This window comes from Acipenser ruthenus, unplaced genomic scaffold, assembly GCF_902713425.1.
Source record: "Acipenser ruthenus unplaced genomic scaffold, fAciRut3.2 maternal haplotype, whole genome shotgun sequence".
NCBI classification, from domain to species: Eukaryota; Metazoa; Chordata; class Actinopteri; order Acipenseriformes; family Acipenseridae; genus Acipenser; species Acipenser ruthenus.
Window position 1 is genome coordinate 92,501 of NW_026708131.1, and position 7,500 is coordinate 100,000.

A 7,500-nucleotide genomic window follows, 5' to 3' on the forward strand; every position below is an offset into this window, starting at 1 on the left:
GACCATAGTCAGAATTGAGTTACATGACCAGAGTCAAAATTAAGCTACATGACTATTATTATTATTATTATTGTTATTATTTACAGTGGCTCTCAAAAGTATTCACCCCCCTTGGACTTTTCCACATTTTATTGTGTTACAACATGGAATTCAAAATTGATTTCATTAGGAGTTTTTGCCACTGATCAACACAAAAAAAGTCCATAATGTCAAAGTGAAAAATAAAATCTACAAATTGTTCTAAATTAATTACAAATACAAAACAGAAAATGATTGAACATGGGTCAGTCGGTCCTAAGAGATAGGCGAATGCCGTTCTGAAAGGGAGGGGTGATTGCCTCCGTCGCCCCCCGGCCGATCCAAAGAGAGTCGGGTTCAGATCCCCGAATCCGGAGCGGCGGGTGTGCGGCCTGGTGCGCATCCCTCAATTTGTCAATGGAGAATGTCAGAGGGAAGATTAACCATCTTCTTTGCACTCTTTCTAGAGCAGCAATATCCTTTTTGTAACAAGGTGACCAGAACTGAACACAGTATTCTAGGTGAGGTCTTACTAATGCATTGTAAAGTTTTAACATTACTTCCCTTGATTTAAAATCAACACACCTCACAATATATCCGAGCATCTTGTTGGCCTTTTTTATTGCTTCCTCACATTGTCTCGATGAAGACATTTCTGAGTCAACATAAACTCCTAGGTCTTTTTCATAGATCCCTTCTTCAATTTCAGTATCTCCCATATGATATTTATAATGCCCATTTGTATTGCCTGTGTGCAATACGTTACACTTTTCTCTATTAAAATGTAATTTGCCACGTGTCTGCCAAGTTCTGAATGCTGTCTAGATCATTTTGAATGACCTTTGCTGCTACAACAGTGTTTGCCGCCACTCCTATTTTTGTGTCGTCTGCAAATTTAACAAGCTTGCTTACTATACCAGAATCTAAATCATGAATGTAGATTAGGAATAGCAGAGGACCTAATAGTGATCCCTGAGGTACACCCCTGGCTACCTCACTACATTTTGAGGTTTCTCCTCTATTTAGTACTTTCTGTTTTCTACATGTTAACCACTCCCTAATCCATGTGCATGCATTTCCTTGAATCCCTACTGCATTCAGTTTGAGAATTAATGTTGAAAGGGAGGGAAGATCTTCTCCACAGAAGATTCTCCCAGCCTTTCAACTTTTTTCAAAAACAATACAATTAAAAAAGGCATCAGTGTTTAATTTCCAGACGATTTTAAACTCGCAGCACATTTGAAATGACCATTGGAACAGTATTTCTTAAAAAAATGTGTATATATTAAATATTTTTAAATAAACTATTTTATATATTTCTTTTCTCAAACAGTTTCCCAGTTTTTAATCATTTGAAACTGGTACTGTCTTCAACATGACTGTTCCTAATGAATTAGCCATTCTCCTTGCATTATGCTGTTGGACTTTTGAATGACAAATGTTCGTTTTGAAAAGTAAATGTTGAAAAACAGGGAAGATCTTCTCCACAGATTAATTACAAATACAAAACAGAAAATAATTGATTGCATAAGTATTCACCCCCTTGAGTCAATATTTGGTAGAGGCACCTTTGGCAGCAATTACAGCCATGAGTCTATTTGGATAAGTCTCTACCAGCTTTGCACATCTGGACACTGCTATTTTTGCCCATTCTTCTTTGCAAAATTGCTCAAGCTCCGTCAAGTTGGATGGGGACCTTTGGTGAACAGCAATTTTCAACTCTTTCCACATATTCTCAATTGGATTGAGGTCCGGGCTTTGACTGGGCCACTCCAGGACATTGACCTTTTTGTTTTTAAGCCACTCCAGTGTGCCTTTGGCTGTATGTTTGGGGTCATTGTCCTGCTGGAAGATGAATCTTCTCCAAGTCCCAGGTCTCTTGCAGACTTCAGCAGGTTTTCCTTCAGGATTTCTCTGTACTTTGCCGCATCCATTTTGCCCTCTATCTTCACGAGCTTTCCAGGCCCTGACGCAGAGAAGCATCCCCATAGCATGATGCTGCCACCACCATGCTTCACGGTAGGGATGGTGTTCTCAGGATGATGTACGGTGTTAGGCTTGCGCCAAACATAGCGCTTAGCGTTGTGGCCAAAAAGCTCTATTCTGGTCTCATCAGGCCATAGAATCTTCTTCCACTTGGTCTCAGAGTCTCCCACATGCCTTCTGGGAAACTCTAGCCGAGATTTGATGCGAGTTCTTTTCAACAATGGCTTTCTTTTTGCCACTCTCCCATAAAGGCCAGTTTTGTGAAGCACCCGGGCTATTGTTGCCATATGCACAGTGTCTCCCAGCTCAGCCGTGGAACACTGTAACTCCTTTAGAGTTGCCATAGGCCTCTTGGTGGCCTCCCTGACTAGTGCCCTATACGCCCGGATACTCCGTTTTTGAGGACGGCCTGTTCTAGACAGATTCACAGTTGTGCCATATTCTCTCCATTTCTTAATAATGGACTTTACTGTGCTCTGAGAGGATATTCAATGCCTTGGAAATGTTCTTATATCCTACCCCTGATTGGTGCTTTTGAAGAACCTTATTCCGGATTTGCTTTGAATGTTCCTTCACCTTCATGATGTAGTTTTTGTTAGGAAATGTACTAACCAACTGTGGGACCTCCCAGAGACAGGTGTATTTAACCTGAAATCATGTGAAACACCTTAATTGCACACAGGTGGACTCCATTCAACTAATTATGTGACTTCTAAAGACAATTGGTTGCACCAGAGCTTATTTAGGTGTGTCATAGCAAAGGGGGTGAATACTTATGCAATCAATTATTTTCTGTTTTATATTTGTAATTAATTTAGAACAATTTGTAGATTTTATTTTTCACTTTGACATTATGGACTTTTCTTGTGTTGATCAGTGGCAAACATAGCGCTTAGCGTTGAGGCCAAAAAGCTCTATTTTGGTCTCATCGGACCATAGAATCTTCTTCCACTTGGTCTCAGAGTCTCCCACATGCCTTCTGGGAAACTCTAGCCGAGATTTGATGCAAGTTTTTTTCAACAATGGCTTTCTTTTTGCCACTCTCCCATAAAGGCCAGTTTTGTGAAGCACCCGGGCTATTGTTGCCATATGCACAGTGTCTCCCAGCTCAGCCGTGGAACACTGTAACTCCTTCAGAGTTGCCATAGGCCTCTTGGTGGCCTCCCTGACTAGTGCCCTATACGCCCGGATACTCCGTTTTTGAGGACGGCCTGTTCTAGACAGATTCACAGTTGTGCCATATTCTCTCCATTTCTTAATAATGGACTTTACTGTGCTCTGAGAGGATATTCAATGCCTTGGAAATGTTCTTATATCCTACCCCTGATTGGTGCTTTTGAAGAACCTTATTCCGGATTTGCTTTGAATGTTCCTTCATCTTCATGATGTAGTTTTTGTTAGGAAATGTACTAACCAACTGTGGGACCTCCCAGAGACAGGTGTATTTAACCTGAAATCATGTGAAACACCTTAATTGCACACAGGTGGACTCCATTCGACTAATTATGTGACTTCTAAAGACAACTGGTTGCACCAGAGCTTATTTAGGTGTGTCATAGCAAAGGGGGTGATTACTTATGCAATCAATTATTTTCTGTTTTATATTTGTAATTAATTTAGAACAATTTGTAGATTTTATTTTTCACTTTGACATTATGGACTTTTCTTGTGTTGATCAGTGGCAAACATAGCGCTTAGCGTTGAGGCCAAAAAGCTCTATTTTGGTCTCATCAGACCATAGAATCTTCTTCCACTTGGTCTCAGAGTCTCCCACATGCCTTCTGGGAAACTCTAGCCGAGATTTGATGCGAGTTTTTTTCTTTTTGCCACTCTCCCATAAAGGCCAGTTTTGTGAAGCACCCGGGCTATTGTTGCCATATGCACAGTGTCTCCCAGCTCAGCCGTGGAACACTGTAACTCCTTTAGAGTTGCCATAGGCCTCTTGGTGGCCTCCCTGACTAGTGCCCTATATGCCCGGATACTCCGTTTTTGAGGACGGCCTGTTCTAGACAGATTCACAGTTGTGCCATATTCTCTCCATTTCTTAATAATGGACTTTACTGTGCTCTGAGAGGATATTCAATGCCTTGGAAATGTTCTTATATCCTACCCCTGATTGGTGCTTTTGAAGAACCTTATTCCGGATTTGCTTTGAATGTTCCTTCATCTTCATCATGTAGTTTTTGTTAGGAAATGTACTAACCAACTGTGGGACCTCCCAGAGACAGGTGTATTTAACCTCAAATCATGTGAAACACCTTAATTGCACACAGGTGGACTCCATTCAACTAATTATGTGACTTCTAAAGACAATTGGTTGCACCAGAGCTTATTTAGGTGTGTCATAGCAAAGGGGGTGAATACTTATGCAATCAATTATTTTCTGTTTTATATTTGTAATTAATTTAGAACAATTTGTAGATTTTATTTTTCACTTTGACATTATGGACTTTTCTTGTGTTGATCAGTGGCAAACATAGCGCTTAGCGTTGAGGCCAAAAAGCTCTATTCTGGTCTCATCAGGCCATAGAATCTTCTTCCACTTGGTCTCAGAGTCTCCCACATGCCTTCTGGGAAACTCTAGCCGAGATTTGATGCGAGTTCTTTTCAACAATGGCTTTCTTTTTGCCACTCTCCCATAAAGGCCAGTTTTGTGAAGCACCCGGGCTATTGTTGCCATATGCACAGTGTCTCCCAGCTCAGCCGTGGAACACTGTAACTCCTTTAGAGTTGCCATAGGCCTCTTGGTGGCCTCCCTGACTAGTGCCCTATACGCCCGGATACTCCGTTTTTGAGGACGGCCTGTTCTAGACAGATTCACAGTTGTGCCATATTCTCTCCATTTCTTAATAATGGACTTTACTGTGCTCTGAGAGGATATTCAATGCCTTGGAAATGTTCTTATATCCTACCCCTGATTGGTGCTTTTGAAGAACCTTATTCCGGATTTGCTTTGAATGTTCCTTCATCTTCATGATGTAGTTTTTGTTAGGAAATGTACTAACCAACTGTGGGACCTCCCAGAGACAGGTGTATTTAACCTGAAATCATGTGAAACACCTTAATTGCACACAGGTGGACTCCACTCAACTAATTATGTGACTTCTAAAGACAATTGGTTGCACCAGAGCTTATTTAGGTGTGTCATAGCAAAGGGGGTGAATACTTATGCAATCAATTATTTTCTGTTTTATATTTGTAATTAATTTAGAACAAGTTGTAGATTTTATTTTTCACTTTGACATTATGGACTTTTCTTGTGTTGATCAGTGGCAAAAACTCCCAATTAAATCCATTTTGATTCCATGTTGTAACACAATGAAATGTGGAAAAGTCCAAGGGGGGTGAATACTTTTGAGAGCCACTGTATTTCTTAGCAGACACCCTTATCCAGGACGACTTACAATTGTTACAAGATATCACATTATTTTTACATACAATTATATTATTTTTCTACATACAATTACCCATTTATACAGTTGGATTTTTACTGGAGCAATCTAGGTAAAGTACCTTGCTCAAGGGTACAGCAGCAATGTCCCCCACCTGGGATTGAACCCACGACCTTCTAGTCAAGAGTCCCGAGACCTAACCACTACTCCACACTGCCGCACTGACCATAGTCAAAATTGAGCTACATGACCAGTCACCATTGAGCTACATGACCAGAGTCACCATTGAGCTACATGACCAGAGTCACCATTGAGCTAAATGACCATAGTTAGAATAGAATTGACTAGAGTCAGAATAGTGCTACATTGGAGGCTGTGTGGTCCAGTGGTTAAAGAAAAGGGCTTGTAACCAGGAGGTCCCCGGTTCAAATCCCACCTTAGCCACTGACTCACTGTGTGACCCTGAGCAAGTCACTTAACCTCCTTGTGCTCCGTCTTTCGGGTGAGATGTAATTGTAAGTGACTCTGCAGCTGATGCAAAGTTCACACACCCTAGTCTCTGTAAGTCGCCTTGGATAAAGGTGTCTGCTAAATAAACACATAATAATAATACATTACCATAGCCACAAAAAACCTTAGTGGACAAAGTGGGTCTGGGTGGCCGAGCGGCAGTTCCAGGAGGTCGGCATGAAGTAGTGACTTGCTCTCATAATGCTATTAGATAACAGATACACTGGGGGGGTAAGTGCATATTACTAAGGGCATGGTCTTTTGATCAAAAAAATATTTAAGTAAAAATAATAAGTCAAGCCATGTGGGAGGCTCTGCACCCCGGGCAGAGTTCCCATTCACCCCTGGCAGCTTCCACTTCCCTGGAAGTCTGTCTGTTGCCCTCCCGTGCCTGGCGCCAGATCAGGTCGGGCTGGAGGCTCTGTTTTCGGCTTGGGGAGGCGGTGGGTCCCCTTACAGTCCTGGACTTCCATGCTGATGGAAGTATGCTGCCCTCCCGCGCCTGGCGCCAGATCAGGCCGGGCTGGAGGCTCTGTTTTGGGCTTGAGTAGGCAGTGTGGGTCCCTTACATTTTTTTATTTTTAATGCACTTTAAGTCTCTTGCCTTCACGGGGTTTGGAGGCTCTGTTTTGGGCAACAGTGTGCCATTTGTGTCGCTGACTTTCAGTGCACTTGAAGCCTGTTGCCCTCGCGGGGTTTGGAGGCTCTGTTTTCAGCAGCAGTGTGCCGTTTGTGTCCTTGGTGACCTCCATGTTTTTGCTGCTAGAGACTAAGTCCCGCTGTGGACATGGTCGTGTCTACCTTCAATGCGAGCCTTTTGGTGGACATGGTCATTGGCCGAGCACTTTAAAAAAAAAAATCCTATCTTTAACATTAGATGACCATAGTCCGGACTTTTTTGGCTCCGCCAGAAACTAAGAGTTGAAAAAGACATAGTCATGTCGCCTATCTTTAACATGACATGACCATGACCATAGCAGGGCAGTTTATGGAAGTCTGTAAACGGCCGAGATTGAAATGTCCTGCGGGGTGGCAGCGACTCCTTGGCAGTGTGACTTCGGCCCCGTTGCCCATAAAGACTCCATGTCTGAGATACAACGGGGGGACCCGCGGAGATTTCCGTCGACAGGGTTTTTAGAACAAAAAATATTTAAGTCAGGACGGAGGTGTCAGAAAAATGCTTGTGAGTGATCAGTTGAAGCCAGGCTTGGAGGCTTTGTGCTGGGCAGGGGAAGATGGCCGGGATGACTCCTCCTGTCGGGTCCATGCTGTGGGAGGCTCCGCACTTGAACCAGAGCTCACACTTTCCAAGAAAAAGTCCTGGACAAGTCTCGGTGTGGTTTTGTTTTTTGTTGTTCTAAAACCCTGTCCGACCGCCCTACTGTGGACTAGGGCGAGGGCAAGGAGGCGAGTCGGGTCGCGGGACCATCTCTCTCTCCAGTTCCACTCACCCTTTGGCTTCTTCAGCCCAACTAGGGAGGGCCCCTGCGGGCCGGTCTTGCACCGGTGTTCAGGCACGGCGGTTCCTCCCCTCCAGATGGCTGACGACTTTGAGAGAGGCGGCCCTTCCTTCCCACCGGGAGAGGGGGGCTGC